Genomic DNA, 20,872 nt, shown 5'->3' on the forward strand with positions numbered 1-20,872 from the left:
GAGAGAATCTGTAAGGATCACCCCAAGATAGGGGACTTGCTTAGCTCAGGGAAGAGTAATTTCATAAAATTTGAGATTCTCATTAATTTTCAGTTTCTTTGTGAACAAGAGAGCCACCGTTTAGACGATGTTCATTTAGATTTTTCAGTTCTTTAGCCAGGTCTCAGTTCAATCTTTAACCAGGATTTTTCCGTTCTTTAGCCAGGTCTTAGTTCAATCTTTAACCAAGATTTTTCCGTTCTTTAGCACCTGTATATTATTTTGTAAATGCTGGATAATTGGACTAAGGCATGGACTTTGAGCAGCGATCTTGTCTCATCAGCATACATTGTAAGTGCGGTGCTGGTTGTGCATGGAATGTGTTCACATTAATTTTGAATAGGGTGGGCCCTAGTATAACCCTTGTGGCACATTAGCTAAAACAGCGCAGTGGATGGAATATGTACTGGATATGTGAATGACAGAATGTCTACCAGTCAGGTAGGATTTAATTATAGATGATTATTTTGTAGATGACTGCGTCCAACCAGACACGGTCGAAAGCCTAGGCCAGCCGTGACCTTCTTGGCTTGCATACCCTTGAAACCATTTCACCCACTCTGTATAACTGATTTGAGGTGGATAGATTCTTCCGGAATCCCATTTGATATGGTATGGGAATATGATTTTCTTCCAGATGATCATGAATTCTTCTGAGTATAACTGTTTCTATGATTTTACTGATAGAAGGCACCTTACTGGGCGATCAGATTCAAGAGTCATTGGTGGTTTCTTAGGTTGAAGAATCGTTATTATAGTTACTGTAGCCGTTTTCCATGGTTCAGGGAAGTATAGCCATCTCAAGATTACATTAAAAATATTCGAACACCACTTTAAGAGGAAATAGCTCGATCATTCTGTTAGAGATGAGATCAATTCCCGGGCTCTTTCTGCATTTGAGTTTCTTTGTGTAGCCAAAAACTGTTGACGGAAGGACTGGAACAATGTTGTTTGTGAGTGGATTTGCTGCGTAATTGGGATGAAAATCTGACTAAGTGTCCTGCTGTTGTTCATGTACGTTCTTTATGCAAAACTGAGATTCCATATACTGAGCCAAGAGTTCTTGTTGTTTGTCTTATGAAAGCCTGGGGCGCTAAAAGGGAAAGCTGCGTTCCATTATTTAACTTAGTTTCTACAATGTCATGCTTATTTTGGGTTTTGGGTTTTTGACCCTTTTTCTGGCACTCTTATGCCAAGATTCAGTGAATTACTTGATCAAACTATTAGTGTCACTCACTAAACGTATTGTTGGCAGAGTGTAGTGAATATTATTTAGAGCTTCGACATACCTCAGCCAGTCAATGATAACGGCTATTTTGTATGGTGTGATATAACGACTGATATCCGTGATAATCATGACTAGATTGTGGTCACGCCGCCCAGGCAGTATAGAGACGGTTAGGGAAGCTTGACTGCGATACCGAAGAGCCCTGGTTCGAATCCCGGAGAAGGCATGGATGTAACTGTCTGTCCCTTCATAGGGGGCAAAGATGGCCCGCCTATTAAGTGCCTTCATAATAAAGAGAACACAACATCTGACCTTAGGAGTGGCCAATTCCGACATAGGCAAGTGCCCACCGTTGAAAAAAAAAAGATTCTGGTCACAGGTACGTTCATGGAACACAGAAATGTCCAGCGGATCATTGGTATTTCTAGGACAATTTCGTTTAAAAGTATAACTACTGATATAAATTGTTTAAAACGAATTTTTAGATTCTAGTTCTTAAAGTAAATTTTAAGTAATAGAAATGCTGGATTTTCATCTTCAAAATATAAACTTAAAAATATAACGTTACGCAGTTATTAACTACTGCTAATAGTCAACAAACTAACGGATATAGCAGCACACACATGACTGCAGACAGGCGTCTGGCCAAGAAGCACAAGCAAAAGTGACGTATCAGCTCATAGAAAGAAGGGAGGGAGTCAAAAGTTTCAGTTTTTAGTTTTGGTTTACAATTTGGTGATTGGTCAAGAGGCATCTGCATTAAGGGTTACGTAAAATTGTATGATTAATTTGAATGACGCAGTTTAGATCTACAACGCTATGTTTAGGACAGAGCGATGAAGTTTTCAAAGGAAATAAAAAAAAAAAATAAAAGAGGTTATAGTGAATTAAATTTAGAAGTTTGGTTTCATATTTTTTATCTTACACATTTCCCCCTTTCAAAAAAAAAAAAAAAAAAAAAAAAAAAAAAAAAAGTGGAGCGATAGAGAAGCCTTTTTTAGAAAAAAAGCATTAGAACAAAATATGAGAAATATTTTGAAATTACCAAATATTAAAATTAATTAACTTCTGAACAATAAAATTATAACACGTAAAATTTTAAATTCAAAAATAATTTTAAGCACTCTATTGTTTTAAAATAATTGCAGATTTTTATAGTCCTATTAAAGTTTCAGTCCAATCTATAAAATGTTCTTGTTTCTGGAATATTCACATCATAATTTTGATATTTCAGGGAAGAATTTCCAAAAATGTTTACACACAATATCACAATTATAAAGATTTTATATACCCATTAGTTATTACGAATGATCATAAATCTTAAAAGTTACACCAATTTTCACATTTAGAAGTAATACTTATGATCTAGAATAGCATGGTTGAAATTATGATTTTACTTTTATTACTACATTTTATAATTTTCTTATTTTACACAAACTAGAAGACCCCACAGCTTTCTCCTGGTACACCCATCCAGCTATTTGGGCAAATCCACGTTAAACAGACTTATGTATTAAATTTTCATGAGTGGTTGGTGAACTGCGCTACAACATCCATTATATCAAAAAAATCACACTCATTATATGAAAAAATAAAATTCTGTATAATAACTTAAATAAAGTAGGAGCCTTCAAAGTTTATATTATATGAGGGTAAAATGAACAATTATGCAGAGGTAAAACAGGCCTCTGTTTCTGAACCAGTATTCCTTCATCATACTTCATATTTAACATACAGTTATTGATAATTATATAACATTCATTTACCATAATTACAAACAAATTTTAATATATTGTACTGATATAAATTTGTAATTTATAAATATTAATCAGTACAATTTAATAACTGATATAACTGGTATCAAATAAGTTCTGATATAAATTTTATTACGATTATTGAGTTTCTTAAGTTTTTGATATTTGTATATTAATTTTAACAATATTTAACATTCTGCCATTTAATATTTATTTCATTTGTATTTTACAAACACATCATTCTAAAAATAATCAGAAAATTCTTAAAACTGATATTTTTAAACATGTCTTTTACAAAATAATTCCAAAATTCTTAACATTAATTGAAAACTTTTGACAGAACTTATGTTCACTAATAACAATAAAATTTAATAATCTTCCTTGAATAAATTCTTAGAATACTTACATTTTAATTTGATATTTTGCTAAAGCAGTGCCACATTTTTTTATTCATCGAATTAAAATCGTTTTCTAAGAAAACATCACACTTTCAGGTAAAAAAAAAAAAAAAAAAAAAAAAAAAAAAAAAAAAATTCGGAATGGCGGCACTTAATTTTCTGGATGAAAACAACTTTGGAGAATAAATTTAGAATTAATCACACTTCAATACCATTTTTGATGGCGCCGTTAAATCACTTTAATATTTGTTGACTCCCCATATTTCGATGTTACAGTGACCTTGGCCTAATTAGGAATTCAGATGAATAGTTTCCTTTTTTATTTTATCCATTCATTAAAAGATGTGAGATTAGTTGAAATAAACTGCACTAGGAGTTCCACGGCTAGGGTCGAAAATCGGCTGCGCCATTTTATTGTAATGAAACTGTGGTTGCATGACACGACAGAATGATTTGATTGAGAATGCGGCAAAAAATTGCATTAAAATTTTCGGTGAAACAGGGCTTTTACCATAATTCACTGTGAACATAGAATAACACAACCGTGCAGATTTCTTCATAATTAGAACTGGCCGAAGAATGTAATGGCAGAACAATTTTGGAGGCATTGAAATACGAACGCTGAGACGTAGATGCGTAGAAATACTAATTGCGTAGATACTTGATGCTTAGAGCATCCATCCATTTTGAAGAACAAGCAGTCGAGCCGGATTAAATTCTATTTTATTTAAATTCTCATTTTGTGGCCACAATTCACTTGGCACTCTACTCGTGCCTAGTAAAGAACATTTGCAATTTTTGATATTATTGCCATAGAAACGAATATAGCAGCACACACATGACTGCAGACAGGCAGGCGTCTGGCCAAGAGGAAAGCACAAGTAAATGTGGCGCATCAGTTCATAGGAAGAAGGGAGGGAGTCAAAAGTTTCAGTTTTTAGTTTTGGTTTACAATTTGGTGATTGGTCAAGAGGCATCTGCATTAAGGGCAGAGCTTAATTTCTAAGATTAGAAGTACCGGAACCCTATGGAAGACCGTTAGCAAAGAGGAACAAGAGTAAATAAATAGATAAAATGACTATTACACGCATTAATAATTTTTAAATTAAATAGTTAATTATTATCAAATTAATTAATAGCTATTTAATTAATGTTTATAAATTGTTATTTAATCAATAATTATTATATAATTAATTATAATTTAATTGATATTATTAGATAATTAATTATTATTTGTTGAAATAATTAAAGATTGAAGTAATTAAATAAAATGTAAAGAGATAAACTGAAACTTAATAAGCGATTTTTAATATAATTTTATTATTAAAATACAATTTTAAAGATAAAATTTCTACTGAAATTGTTATTCAGTTACATAAAAGAAGTACCGCAGCCTTCTTATTTAGGGCTCCGGTGCGTTCCAGCTAGAATTATGATTTATTACAAAAACTAAGAAGCACTGGAGCCGAGATCCGGTGGGCTCCGGCTCAATTTAAGCTCTTATCGTAGAAGGGGGGGGAGTTCTTTTATCATCAAAAAAATTAAATATACTTAAAGTATAGCTGTTGAAAATTCCAGGGTGACAGAGAATGAGTGGGTGGAAACAAAAAATGAGGGGAGAATCTTGGTGAGAGAGAACGTTCTCTTTGACCGCGGCTATCTGCTATAATTATAGCCACCAAGCAGATGTGTGTCAGGGGTAAAATGAGTCCTGAATCTGACTCCTAAGGATGAATTGTACTCGCTGTCTCATAACGCACATTTAAGTACACAAAAATAACTAACTGTAAGCATCGATAACAATACACTAGATACGATGGCATGGCGAAAAATTTACACGTTCCTAAACAAACTTCCCCAAATTTATTGCCCTTCTGAAAGGAAAAGGTTTCCGCATGTGAGTGAGGGGACTTTACTTGAACGTCTCATGTTCTCATGAGTTCGTATTTCTAAGGAAATAGAGTATTGCAAGGTCTGCTTATTGTTAAACTAAAACGTTAGAAATTCTAAATTTTTTCCCTTTAAATTGTGGTTCAGATTTATAAAAAGAAGTACCGGAGCTCATCTTATTTATGGCTCCGATGCGCTGCGGCTAAAATTGTAATTTATCTTAAAAGTTGAGAAGTACCGTCGCAATTTAAGCACTGATTAAGGGTTACGTAAGATTGCATGATTAATTTGAATGACACAGTTAAGATAGAGGAGGATTTTAGGATAGAGCGATGAAGTTTTCAAATGAAATAAAAAAGGTTATAGTGAATTAAATTTAGAAGTTTGCTTTTATATGTATTATGTTACATATATACGAGGGCTGTAAATTAAGTAATGGCAACATAGGTATAAATCAATTTTTAATGAACTTACAAGTACAATTGCATTACATTCCTTCTATGTAATCACCAGCAAAGCTTATAACCTTTTGCCGAATGTCGGGAAGCCGTTGTAGAGCAGTGGCAAGGTGTTGATTGTTGATGTGAGCGACCGAGCGCCCTACTGCGGGGAGTACAGATGAAACGTCATGAAATCGGTGACCTCGGAGGGGTTCCTTCAACTTCGGGAACAGATGGAAATCACAAGGACTCATGCCAGGTGAGTAGGGAGGGTGTTCCAGGATTTCCCACTGCCACCGTCGCAAAAGGAGAGTGACATTGTTTGCGACATGGCAACGAGCGTTGTCATGCAATACGATAGGAAGATTTTTGTGCAATAAAATTGAACGTTTGCGCTGCATAGCCGGACGCAGATGGTGCTGTAGAAATCCGCAGTAGTAATCTGCGTTTGCAGTTTGTCCTTCAGGAACAGCATGAGTAAGAATCACACCGTCCCAGTCGTATGCCATAATCAGCATAACCTTCACCCGACTGGGTTCCTGTCGAAATTTCTGTGGACGTGGCGAACCTTGGTGACGCCATTCAATTGGTTGACGCTTTAATTTAGGCTCATAGGCTCGTGCCCATGTCTCATCAATGGCGACAATACGCTGCAGAAATGCGTCTCCTTTATTGCGGTATCTTTCCAAGTGGGTGCCAGCCAGTGCATACCGGTGCCATTTCTGTATTTCGGTTAGTCGATTTGGAACCCACCGGGAAGGAATTTTCCTCATGTTGAGAGATTTCTTCATTATGTGCCACACCGTTTGATGACTCAGACCAACCTCTAAGGATAATTCTCGGACAGTCCATCGGCAGTCTATGTTAAGGAGACCGCTCAGGATGCCAATCTGCTCTTGAGGAATGGAGGACTGACCTGTGCGTTGCAAATCCGCAGTCTCATTCCGACCCGAACGAAATGCTTGAACCCATCGTGCTACTGTGCTATACGGTAAAGGATTTGTGCCACAGGCTTCCACTAATTCTCGATAGCATTCTGTTGCATTTTTGCCTCGGGCAACCTCGATTTTAAGCCACAACGGCTGATCACCTTTTGAAAACATGCTTTATAGCGGTGGAAACGAAATTCCCCACTTTAACGCCACACAACAACTACCCTTCTAAGCAGATCGATTGTTTTTTGCACTCTACACATCGACAAAACCGCCACCTCACCGCTCCCATATGCTATTTGCGCATGCCAGCCCTTCTGCGAGTTTCAAGGTTAAATTGCCACTATTTAATTAAATTTTGTAATAAAACTGCGGTTCGATGACACGACATGAATGATTTGATTATGAATGCGGTACAAACTTGTTTTAAAATTTTCGGTGAAACAAAACTTTTCCCATGATTTACTGTGAACATAGAATAACAAACCCGTGTAGATTTCTTCATAATTAGAACTGGCCGAAGAATGTAATGATAGCACAATTTTGGAAGCATTAAATGTAAGAACGCTGAGATGTAGATGCGTAGAAGTACTGATAGCTTAGATACTTCATGCTATATGCAATGGAAAGTGTTAAGGTTTTGCATATTAAATGCGACAATTTTATAAAAACAAATACAAGAAGAGGATTGTAAAAATTACATAATGATGACTAAGCAAAGCAGGAATGTGTGATGAATTCAAAAGAAAGCCTGGGAGAGAAAAAAAGGTTATGGTTTACGATATTAGTTTCGAAATCGAATCATCGTGACTATGTAACATATTCCTAAAATACCTAAAAATAGTAACTGCTAATTGTAAATCTCTTTAAGTTGCTGCGTTTCCAAATTAGTCCATGTCATACGATCATATAAAACGCTGTTGATGAAGGTACCTATACAATTATGATTATGTAAGTAAAGTAAGATGCCAATTATTATGATTCGATATCGAAACTAACATTGCAAAACATAAGCTTTTGAATTCTCTTCCTGGCTTTTTTTTTTGAATACGTCACACTTTAATGCTTCCTGTTAGGAAGTCGTTGCTTACTTGTCTATCTCATCCAGTGTGTTTGTCTTAAAATGCAGAAAACTTATAAAACGTGATGAAAAATGGATGCAGATAACACCCATAACTATATAATTATGGGTATGATCTGAACCCATTTTTCATATATGTAAATCAGAACATGCATCTCAAGAGTTGTTTTGTCCTGAAATAAAATATGTTAAATCGTCACCAAGGGCTGCATCCGACTGCAGTTACTTCAATTACCATCTATAATGTCGGTCGTTATTGAAGTATATGTGTCTTCTCGCGTACTAAAATGAATATTATTAAATGGGAATATTACAAATGGGCGTTATATATGTAGGTATGTATGGAAGAATTAATATAAAGTCACGAAATACTGATGAATGAAAGGACATGTGGTTTTCCCTGTGCATAAAGTAAATGCAAGGCACCTTTTTTTTTTCTCTTTTTAAATTTGACTAATAATTTGTATTTGGAAAAACAAGAAAGGAACTTGAGCTTTTAAAATAAGCAAAACATTTTAATATTGTATGTTTTCATCAAAAATTGCAAAGGTGTTTTGATAAAGAGAATTAATTAATGATTTTTAATGGCTACGTTAGTTTAAAACTCAGTTAAGTGCTTCTGTACGAACGTAATTATAATTTCTACTAACAGATTTTTAATGTTCAGGTTTTCTTTTGATTTTCGAGTAGAATACTATTAGCTAATTTAAAAAAAAAATCTGCAATAGAATGGGAAGAAATTCCTCATTTCTTCTTGCGTTCACAGATTATCACGTATTAAAACAGAGAAGATTCATTCGAAACATGGGATGCATGTCTGTGATTTATTATCATGAGATATTTTTATGTGTTTTATTTTTATCATAATATTTTGTATGTTGAAGTTTTGAATCTACGAGGTTTTGTCGATGAATTATATTTTAACACAATGTTTTGCATCTCAATGTATTAGAGTTACGATATTTTTTCTTTGCTTTCTTTCCTATCATGATGTTTTGTACAAAGTTTTCCCCTCGCGTTATTATTTATATTTAAATCTACTGTGCTCCGGTGGTTTTTCCGGTAACTGCTGTGGGTTGTTTTCGTATATTATAGACCGTCCACTCACATTAATGTGACCATCAACAACTTTTGACGTCAATATAAATTAATCAATTAAAAAAGTCAGGTGGAAGCACATTGCAGTGAAGCGTATATAAAGAGTGTCCGAGAGAATCAGAAAACATTGCAATCGTTGGCGTAATGCAGACACGGAACGTTTTTTCTTACGTCCAAAAGGGCATGGTCATTGGCTTTGGAGACAAGAGTGGAAGCATTTCGGAAACGGCTAACTTTCCAAACAGTTCGTGTGGTGCTGTGGTAAAAATACACCTTGCATGGCAAAATGGCACTATCTAAAATCAGCGACGTGGAAAATGTGGTGCACCACGGGCAATAGAAAACAGAGGTGAATGAAGGCTGCTTAGATGCGTTCGGTCAAATAGTCGTGCAATCGTTGAAAAACTGACCGCTCAGATGAACCAAGGGGCTACAGTGTCTCCTCAACGACGGCTCAGCGAACATTGCTCACTGAACTCATTGAACATTGCTTGGGCCTCAGCAGCAGACGCCTGGTTTAAGCACCTATGCTGACTGCAGTTCATCGGCAACGAAGACTAGAATTAACACGTCAGTACAACAACTGGACGTCCACTGAGTGGCGACTGATGACTTTACCGATGAATTACGTTTTGTGCTCCACCGGACAAATGGGCGTTGGCGTATACGGCGCGAACCGTCAGAAAGCAAACACCTTGCAACAATTGCGGAAAGGGTTCAAGCTGGAGGAGGGAGCATTAGGGTGTGCGGAATGTTTTCATGGAATTCTCTGGGTGCACTTATCATTGTGGAAGCCCTATGGATCAACAGAAATGCGCATCTGCCCTTGCGAACCATGTCCCACCCCTACATGCGAACTGCTTTTCCTCAGAATGATGGCGTCTACCAGCAGGACAATGCGAAGTGTCATACCGCTCGCAGTGTACGTGTATGGTTCGAAGAGCACCAGCATGAGTTTACCGTACTTCCTTGACCAACAAACTTCCCAGACTTAAACCCAATTGAGAATCTGTGGGACCACCTCGACTGGTTTGTTCACGCCAGGGATCTTCAACCGCGTAACTTAGCGCAGCTGGCCACTACACAGGAGTCGGCATGGCGCAACATCCCCCTTCAAGAACCTAATTTGAGTCTTTTCCTGCACGTCTCGCAGCGGCCTACTCTGGGAAAGGTGGATATTATGGCTTTTGACAGGCAATCACATTAATGTGACTGGACTGTGTACGCGTACCATCTAAACAAAAATTCAAAACTTTAGTACGACTACTACATTTTACAATGATTATTTTTCAATTTCTCAATAGAAATATTAAAAAAAAATATTTTGCCATTTGCACAACCTATTGGCTATTTATATTAAATTTGCACACCTAAAAATATTATATTAAAAATTGTTTACCATTTTTATTATCAAAATTAAAGTATAATAATTTAATTCTAAAATTTAGTTTGAAAATTGGGCCTGTTGAAGAGAGATCAATTTAAAGTCTGTTTGGTCTTATTTCACTGAGTTTTAACCGTAAATTAGGATCCACTTTTAATTTTGTTCTATATTAATTTTTTAAATATACCATGGAAGAAAATTCTTGTTCACACAAACAGGTTGTTCAGAAAGGCAATTAAAATTTAATAGCTTTATTTTAAAATGCCTTTAAATTCGTTTTTAGATTCAGCAAGTTATTTCAGCAAGAAGTTTTTTAGGTTCAAGTTAACAAGTGTGTTATTTTTGAAATCTTCAGTTAGAGTTCGGTCATAGGAAATTTCTATCAATCTATGTTTTTTTTTCTTCACGAGATTTTTGAATTTAGTAGTTAAAAATACTTTTTTTCTTTTTTGCGTACCACTTATTTCTTTTTTGTGTATCATTTATTGCGTACCACTTCCACGAAGGTATCACTCCTCTTAGGCACAGTTCTTAATTACTGTAGTAATTTCAGCTACATATTTCATTGCAGCGAAAAGAAATGCAAAATTATTTAGTTTTATGATTTTTTTAATGAGAACTTTGTAAATAATTAGAACATTTGACTATGAACAGTGCCGAATATGCGGAAGGGTTAGAGGAAGAAAGGTTGTAAAATGAAATGTGATTGGAGGAAGAAAGACAAAGAATTATGTTTAAAAATAAGAATGGAATATTTTTTTATTAAACAAGTCCTAAGCTAAACACATAACTTTATTTTTTAGCCAAATTATGCAAAACGAATAATTATTATTTGAGTTGTTAAAATTATTATTTGAGTTGTTTGAGGAAGAAAGACAAAGAATTATGTTTAAAAATAAGAATGGAATATTTTTTTATTAAACAAGTCCTAAGTTAAACACATAACTTTATTTTTTAGCCAAATTATGCAAAACGAATAATTATTATTTGAGTTGTTAAAATGCAAATAATAATCGATGTTCAGTTAAAATTTATTGGCGTTATATAACACTTTTACGCAAATAACATAAATTAAAGTAAAGCCCCTGCCCCAGAAAAAAATCCCGAAAAATCTGAAATCGTTAAGATTTTAACAATCGCCCAAAAGGGTTCTATTAAAGTTTAATATAGTTGATCAGTAGATATTATCCATAGACATGGCCGAGGTGGAATAGCGAAGAATTTTAATATTAGATAAATATGTATTTAGACTAACATGGGAACGTTGTCAACAAAAATGCTAAAATGAAGAGATAAATTAACAAACAATAAAATGTGTGGATTTGCGGAGTTTTTATATATTCATTTCACAAAATGTAACAGTAACTGGAGGTGCGGGGGATCGAACCCCGGGCCTTTCACATGCAAAGCGAACGCTCTACCACTGAGCTACACCCCCTTGTCTTCTATGAAGTTCTAATAAAGGTGTATTCCCTATTGACCTACTTTCTGACAGGTGTGTTGTGATCATGGCGCACGTGGTTGGAAGAAACGAATTGTTGACGAGACAGTACGTTCTTCTCATTCTGGCTAAGGAGGTTAAAAAATAGCCTTCATTCATTATAGAAGGAAAAAAGCGTTTAATATGTTATAGATTATAGAGCTGGCTTCCAGTTTAGAGTTATTTGGTATCACAGATAATTAGTTTTTGAAGTATGTATACATGCAGGAAAGTGTATATATATTCCATATCGGCTAAAAATGCATATTAGGTTAGTAGTATTTTACTTATCAAGTATTATTAAGCAAAAATTAATTATTCTAATAAATTGTGTTAAATATACAGCGATGTATGAGTTTAACAATAAATATGTATGATGTGGACACCACATGATTCTTTGTACGGCCTATTAAATCATACACATTTTTTGTTGCACTTCATTTAAACTTAAATTAAAATTTATTTTCCCGAATTATTTAGTTTGATTAACCCATCCTGAAGGCAATTTTTGACTATTTTAGATGTCGAAAATGACACAGGAAATTGCAAATTTTGAAATTATATTTCCCTGTCGAATTTTTGTCGCATGGAAGTCAAACTTCTTGTATTTTTATTTTTTGATAACGAGTATAAAACTTTCTGAAATATAACTATAGGAACTGGGAGACCGCATAAGATTTCGTTATATATTCAAAATAATTTTTTTTGAAGAAACTTGACATTGCAAAACATGAATATTTTCATCATTGAAAACACTTTTGTATATGATTATGACCAACGATTGCGAAAATAAGGTCCGAGTAAGTACTTTTAAGCTGGGTAAGGGGGCTGGATGCCGAATGCAATGAAAAAGGTTGGCGCACTACTTTGATGAAAAAGGTTGACTAGGTCTAATATAAGTTCCATACACGCAGTTTCAGCGTTTTCGTTTTTGCATTCATTTTCAATACTAATCGTTTTTGAGATATGCTAGATACATATATACGTATCTACAGACATCAAGAAAAAAATCCATTTTATTTTCTTTTTTACAATCCGTCTTGGAATAAAAAGTCCTTTTTTCTGTCCGTACATACAGAGGTCACTCAACCTATAGTCAAAATGGATTTGGGAACGGTCAAAAGGAATACCTTCGAAATCTGACAGCTCAAATTTTTCACGATTGCAATTCTTCCTTTACTTCTTAGAAGTAAAAGAGTAAGTAAAGAGTAAAAGGAAGCACTGTTTTCTGAAACTCAATTAACATTTTCTTCAGCAATGTAGCTAGCTGTATATTCTGCTTTCTTAGTTCTATTTTCTTTTATTTGCCTTTTCCTGACAAATAAATATAAATGTTGTAGTTTTAGTTTTGATATTTTCCGGTCTTTTTTAAATACTAAGATTATCCATACACTGAATAAGAGCAATTTTTACTTCCTTGTAGGAAGTAAAAAGGAAGTATTGTAATCGCGAAAAGTTTCAGGCACCATATTTCAACGAAAATATACATTTTGACCGCTATCGAATGCAATTTAACGATGTTTTTGCGTGATATCTGTTCGTAAGGACAGAATAAAAGACTCGTTTCCTCCAGAAAAATTATAAAACTGCTTTAAAATTAATTTTGAAGAGAATTTTTCGTGGCGTCTGTACGAACATATGTACGTACCTGCGTACGTACGTACGTGTCTCGCATAACTCAAAAACGAGTAGCCTCAGAACGTTGAAATTTTGTATATAGGACTGCTATAACATGTAGATGTGCACCTCGTATTTTGGTTGCAATCGGCCGCACCAAACGTATATAAATATATTTATATATATATCCACTCTGTTACCCGGCTTAGTGATCTCTTCTTTACTCTTATATGTTTGTAAATTGTACATTTTTTGCTTTAAAAAATGATTGAATTATGTTTTTTATCTTCCGGTTAAGGTTTTTATGCCTTTAGTAAGTCTGTATGCAATATTTTTAGAATTATCAACAATTTTAAAGTTGTTTAACTGCCGCTAAGCCTTTTTTTTATGGCGGCCATTTGAAACAGCAGACTAGTGGATTTGTTGTTTACATTTGAAACAGCAGACTAGTGGATTTGTTGCCAATCTAGAGAAATTTAGCTTCGCAACAACAAAGATAACGCCTTCATTTATTATTGCCAATTAAATCATGCTTAATCCTTTCTGGAATTTTTTCGAGGAAATAAGTGTTTAAGATTTACTTCGTAATTTTTAATATAGATGTGGCGAGCAACTCAACGATTGCATAAATGCATAAGTTTTTACGGTTTGGCAACATTGTATCGGTTTTTTTTTATGTTTAGAATAAATGAAGTAAAAATGCACCATGACTTTGGATTAAGGTGGATTGCCTGTTTTAAGTGAATTAATTGGGTGGATTGCCCGTATTACTTAATTATAAGTTTCTTTTAATGGAGTACCGACTGAATGAATAAAATTCAGATAGAGTCTTGTAACATGGTGACCGTATGACGTGATATTAAAGGTACGTTATTTTGAATTACCTATTATTCTGAAAATGGAATTACTTGTTAAAAAACGCTCTCCTATAACAGCTAACTTCACAAAATGTTTTAATGGTTTGAATGACTTATTAAAGGCAGATAATGTTAAAGAAGAGAGCATTAGATCTAACTTTGCTAATTTACGTAGAATTTATTGTCAGCTAACTGAAATAGATCAGGAAATAAGCTCTTTATTATTAGAAGATACAGACGATAAAAAGTATCAGAACAAGTACGCGATAATAGAAGAGTATAATGAAAATTTCGTAAAATCGGAAGTAAACGTAGAAATGTATTTAAATAGAATTTCTAAAACCGAAAGTTCTGTTGATCCTTCGCCCGTTCAAAAAGGAAAGTTAAAGTTACCGAAGATCGAACTTTTGAAATTTGACGGGGAAATTAAAGATTGGCTTGCCTTTTGGAGCCAATTCAAAAGAATACATGACGATGAAAATTTTGCGAAAGAAGATAAATTTCAATATTTAATTCAATGTATGACTGAAGGCTCTAAAGCTCGCGATATTGTTGATAGTTACCCACCGACATGTGAAAATTATGATAAAGCTATTGCATGTTTAAAATCAAGATTCGGCAGGGAGGAATTACTAATTGAATTTTATATACGCGAACTTTTAAATCTTGTTGTAAAAAATGTTACCGAAGAAAAAAGAAAGTTAGACACGTCGAAATTATATGATAAATTAGAATCACATCTAAGAGCCTTGGAGTCCATAGCCTTAACATCCAATACATATTCAGCTATACTTTGCCCTTTTGTAGAATCGTGTATTCCGGAAGACATTTTTAGAGTTTGCTTAAGAAACCCTATAGTTAACACTAAATTCGATTCTTCTGAATAAAATGCTTATGGGGAGAAATTAAAAAATTTATTATTGTTCCTGAAAGCTGAAGTTGAAGGGGAAGAATGTATTCGTTTAGCAAAGGGATTTGTTAGTAAGGAACACAAATTTCAGAAGGAAAAAATACAGCGTTTTGTTCCTAATAATCCACCGACGGCAGCAGATTTGTTTGCGGGAACAACAGAGAATAAAAGAAGAAATGTTTGTATATTTTGTGATAAATTCCACGAAAGTAAAGATTGCTTTTCTGCACGTAAACTCAAGCTTCAAGAAAAACAAGAAATTTTAAAAAACAAAAAGGCCTGTTTTGTCTGTTTAAAAATTGGACATCGTTCTAAATTTTGCAAGTCCAACATCAAATGTGTCCTTTGCAGTAAAAAACATTCGATTTTGATGTGCCCAGAACTCCCTGGAAATGAGATGAAAGGTGACGTACAGGAACTTGAGAAGACGTTGTCGTCTGATGTTAGTTCGTCTATCTTATGCACTTCTGATGAAATATTGCTTCTAACGTTACAAGTGAAACTGAAGACTAAAGGGAAAGAGCTACAAGTACGTGTACTTCTTGACACTGGCTCACAACATTCTTACATTCTTTAAGAAACAGCTAAGAAACTAGGTTTGAAGCCTACAGAAAAGAGAATCTTAATTCACTCTAGATTTGGGGGAATTACAACTGAGAAAAGGGAACATTCCAGTCTAACAGGTGAAGAATGTCAAAAAACACTTGTCCCTGTTCTTGGATTATTATGGGATAAAACTAAAGATGTTCTGTTTTGTGATCTTGAAAAAATTGATTTCAAGCAAAAACCCATTACTAGAAGATATATTCTTTCGACAGTTCACAGCATCTTCGTTCCTATAGGAATTCTGTGTCCAGTAACGATTCGTTTGAAATTGTTAATACAGAATAGCTGGAACCTGAAGATTGGTTGGGATGAAACCTGTCCAGAAGATATTCGCCTGGAGTTCAATAAATGGCTTGAAGATTTACATCTGTTAACAGAGATCAAAATTCCAAGATATGTCCAAAGCAATGTCCCGGAAGAAAAATTGAGTTTTCATACTTTTTGTGATCCGAGCAAGACCGCCTATAGCGCAATCGTATTTATACGAAGCGAATGTGAGAAAGGGGTAAAAGTTCATTTGATTGGAGCTAACAGTAGAGTGGCTCCTTTAACAAAGATAACGATGCCTCGATTAGAATTGTTAGCATGTTTGATCGGAGCTCGTCTCCCTGCAACAGTGAAAGAAGCGATGGATTTAAAGGGAATATCAAGTACCTGTTGGACTGACTCCTCTACCATTATGTTCTGGATCAAACTGGGAAACATTTGTACAAAATTGAGTGAAGGAGATAAGAAATTTAACATCAAAGAAACAATGGAAGCATATTCCAGGAAGCGACAATATATATTTTGAGTTTTTATGTATTTTTGCCTTCTCGCAAATTGAGAACTGAATTAATTGAATGAGAAATACACAATCGTCTGTGAAAAACTGTTTCTTTTTTGTTTTATTTGCTTATTTTCTTTTATACATCATTCTAGCTTTATTATTTATTATAGTATTTAAATAGAACATGTGGCAACGATTAGGTAATTATATTTTTAAATGATATAAATTTTGTGCATTATGAGTTATAATATGAACGAAATATAATACTGTTAAGTTAATCTAGCGCCAGAGTGTCGCTATGGTAAACAAATACTAGAGTGAATTTTAAAGAATGCATTTATTTTATTGGGGTTTATGCGCTGTCGGCGAAGTAGATTTAATTCAATCCAATAAGTTTAAATGAAATGAAAGAAAAAATGCGTATAATTTAATATTCCGTACAAGGAAGTCATGTGGTGTACACATCAGATTTTTTATTAATGTAATCTGGAAATGAAGTTGTCTTTGATCGATTGCTTATGGAAAAATTTTATTTTAATATTTATATATTTAACTGGTTCCATACATTTAAATTATTGTATGGCTTTTTTCTGGAATTTTAATAACATATATTCATTTAAATTAAAGTTTAATTCTGGAAATCATATTTTTGAATCGCAGTAACGGCGAAACTGTGCTGGAATAAGACTTTCCAGTCTGCCAGTGCGTTAGACTGAATCTCTACTATATGAATGCTACAGCGTTTATGGGAGTTTTATGTATTTTAATAAAGAAATACACAGTAGAATTTCAATTAATAAGACTTCAAATATCCGGAATTCCATTCTTTCGAATTCAGCTATCCAAAATGTGGGAAATTATCCGATTGTTACCCGGACATCTTGTCTTTTCTAGAGCAAGAAAAGCCTAGTCTTTTATTTACATATTTTTAAAGCAATTTTCTTTGATTGAGAATAATAAAAAATAATAATGTAGGAAACGTTCCTCTTAGAAGATATGAAACTAATTTAAATGTCAAAGTAAAATATGTAGATTGGTTTACAATGTATGTAAGCTCGCTCTTTTTGCTTACGTTGTGAATCATTACTTTGCCATAAACAATGCTTTCTTTCTAAGAATTTCCTAAAGCTGTGTCATAATATTTATCTACGCAAATCAAAGTTGTTTTTTTACTTCCTTGTACGAAGTAAAAAGGAAGTATTGTGATCGCGATAAGTTTCAGGCAGCATATTTCAACGAAAATATCCATTTTGACCGTTATCGAATGGAATTTAACGATGTTTTTGCGTGATATCTGTACGTAAGGACAGAATAAAAGACTCTTTCCTTCCAATATATATATATATATATATATATATATATATATATATATATATATATATATATATAAAACTACTTTAAAATGAATTCTGAAGAGAATTTTTCGTGGTGTCTGTACGAACGTACGTGCGTACGTACGTATGTCGCATAACTCAAAAACGAGTACCTCAGAAAGTTGAAATTTTGTATATAGGAGTACTAATACATGTAGATGTGCACCTCGTATTTTGGTTGCAATCAGATAAACCAAACATATATAAATATATTTATATATATATCCACTCTGTTACCCGGCTCAGTGAACTCAGTTTTTTTACTCTTATATATTTGTAAATTGTACATTTTTTGCTTTAAAAATAATTGAATTATGTTGTTCTTATCTTCCGATTAAGGTTCTTTTGCCTTTAGTAAATCTGTATGCAATAGTTTTAGAATTATCAATAATTTTCAAGTTGTTTAAGTGCCGCTAAGCCTAATAATGTTTTTGATGGCGTCCATTGCTTGTTTACATTTGAAACAGCAGAATAATGGATTTGTTGCCAATCTAGAGAAACTTAGCTTCGCAACAACAAAGATAACGCCTTCATTTATTATTGCGAATTAAATCATGCTTAATCCTTTCTGGAATATTTTCGAGGAAATAAGTGTTTAAGATTTACTTCGTAATTTTTAATACAGATATTTTGACTTTTTATGTATTTTTGCTTTGTCGCGAAGTGAGAACCGAATTAATTGAATGACAAATACTGATTCATCTGTGAAAAACTGTTTCTTTTTTTGTTTTGTTTGCTTAATTTCTTTTATACATCGTTTTAGATTAATTATAATATTTGAATAGAACATGTGGCAACGATTAGATAATTCTTCAAATGATATAAATTTGTATGCATTCTGAGTTAGAATATGAACGAAATGTAACGCTGTTAAGGAAACTTAGCGCCAGAGTGTCACTATAGTTAACAAATATAGTGAATTTTAAAGAGTGCATTTATTTTCTTGAGGTTTATACGCTATTGACGAAGATGATATAATTAAATTCAATAAGTTTAAATGAAATGCAAGAAAAAATACGTATAATTTAATATTCCGTACAAGGAAGTCATGTGGTATACACATCAGATTTTTTTATTTTAATAAATAGCAGCGAAATCTTAGATTCAGATCCTATTTAAATAAAAAACGAAATTTATTGTTTTATTTCAATTGAAATTTTAAAAATATGCTGATATGTATTTAAGCAAATAATAAAATAATTTCTTTGCTAATTTTGCCAAAAAATATCTTTCTTGTTTCATTTTTGTGGGGTCAGATTGTTTAATTTAGACAAAGGACGCTACAGTTATCTAATAGTTCCCCCCCGCTTAGGGGATTTAATCATCGAGGGCCTCATAGATCTTCCTTCTTCTCTGATCGTGTTATCAACCTCTCGGAGGATTTTAAGGATATTTACGTTGCTAAGATACTACATTCACATTCACGATGGGTATTATATTTATTAAGATACTTGAATCCTGTCCCTGTGAATCAGAACAAAATTCAGATATACAGGATTTGGACAAGAATACGGAAACACCTCTTAAAATGCATGTTTGAACTGAAATGTTCATTTTCGCTAAAGCTGTTAGTGGCGCTGACTAGCGCCACCTGCACAACATCCTCATTACGTTGCAGGTGCCATTCGTTACTGAGACAGTGTTCTCTGCAGTTGTGAGTGCATTATGTCATGAATTCGAACGTGAGAAAATTGTTGGGGCTCGTACGGTGGGTGCTTCCATAACCAAGTTAGTTGAAGTGTTTGGTGTTTCAAGAGGCACAATATCTAAGATTTTAACTCATACAGGAAAACCGCATACGCTAAAGAGGACTAACATCCACATGACTGCTGAATTGAATGTCGCACTCGCAAACCCTGTCAGCACGAAAACAGTACTAAGGGAGCTTCACAAGCAAAGTATTTTTAGGCGAGCTGCAATTTAAAAGCCATTCAGTGATAAAATTGCCTGTAAGAGGAGAAAATGGTGCCAAAGTCATAAAAAGCAATGGAAGTCTGTTATGTGGTCGGATGAATCTTGCTTCGCACTGTTTCCGACTTTTGGGTGAGCCTTCCCAAGCGTATAATAGAGACTATTTACTGCCGAGAGTGAAACATGGTGGGGGTTCTTTCATGGTTTGGGCAAGAATATTAAGGTATTCCATGGAAACTCATCACTATTGTGCAAGGTCACATTGCTGCCAAGGATTACGTGACCAGTTTGATTGATCATGGTCATCCCACGGTACAAATTTTATTCCTGAATGGTAATGCCGTATTCTAAGACGACAGAGCTCCTGTTTACTCAGCTCACATTGTGCAGGACTGGTTTTTTGAGCATGAGTATGTACGTTTACATCTACCATGGTCATCCACAGTCACCAGTCACCAGATAGCAATATTATTGAGCCTTTATGGGCTATTTTGGAGAGAAATATGTGTGAGTGCTATCCACCGCCATCACTGTTAACTGGATTTGTAGAGATATTAGGTTAATTGGAAACCCCAGAGAGATAAAAAAAAATGAGCAACCGCCTTCGCCAGTAATCGAACCCCAGACCCCTGGAATTCCGGCCCAGCTTGCAGAACCACTACACCATGAAGGCTCGCCAAGAAAGTGAGAGAAATATCTTATATACTCCCCCTTTTAAAGGGTGTGATGTAGTGTTAATGCTTCAACGGTGTGATGTTGAACTCCAATGAAAACGCTAATGACGGAACACCACATGAAAATTTTATTGAACGCCCCCCCCCCAAAAATGGCTACATACAATTCAGAAGAGAAAAACCTAAATCTTTTCCTAAAATCAAATTCTATACATTTTAAGTGCGAGAGCAATTCGTGGCTCTCGAGCTTGCGTTTTTAACATTGCCATCGATTTAATTATTTTAATAAAGACTGTTTTAACAACTATTGAAAACGTATTTGTAAGTTAAAAAATAATAATTTTCAGCTTATGCTCACGAGACATCCTTGTCCATATAAATCTTCAGTCTCTTCTTCTTTTATGTGACCTTATCACAACTCCTCCCCTCAT

At 34.1% G+C, this 20,872-nt stretch overlaps 1 protein-coding gene and 1 non-coding gene across 10 annotated transcripts in view; one reads left to right on the forward strand and one right to left on the reverse strand.

Annotated features, from left to right (window-relative positions):
* Positions 1–20,872, forward strand: part of LOC118188117 (uncharacterized) — a 343,874-nt gene that overhangs the window by 61,444 nt on the left and 261,558 nt on the right. The window lies entirely within an intron of this gene.
* Positions 11,611–11,682, reverse strand: TRNAA-UGC (transfer RNA alanine (anticodon UGC)). Its single transcript has one exon. It is a non-coding gene; the product is annotated as a tRNA-Ala (tRNA).

This window comes from Stegodyphus dumicola, chromosome 2, assembly GCF_044657685.1.
Source record: "Stegodyphus dumicola isolate Sdum_Otavi_A_Nest chromosome 2, ASM4465768v1".
Classification (NCBI taxonomy): domain Eukaryota; kingdom Metazoa; phylum Arthropoda; class Arachnida; order Araneae; family Eresidae; genus Stegodyphus; species Stegodyphus dumicola.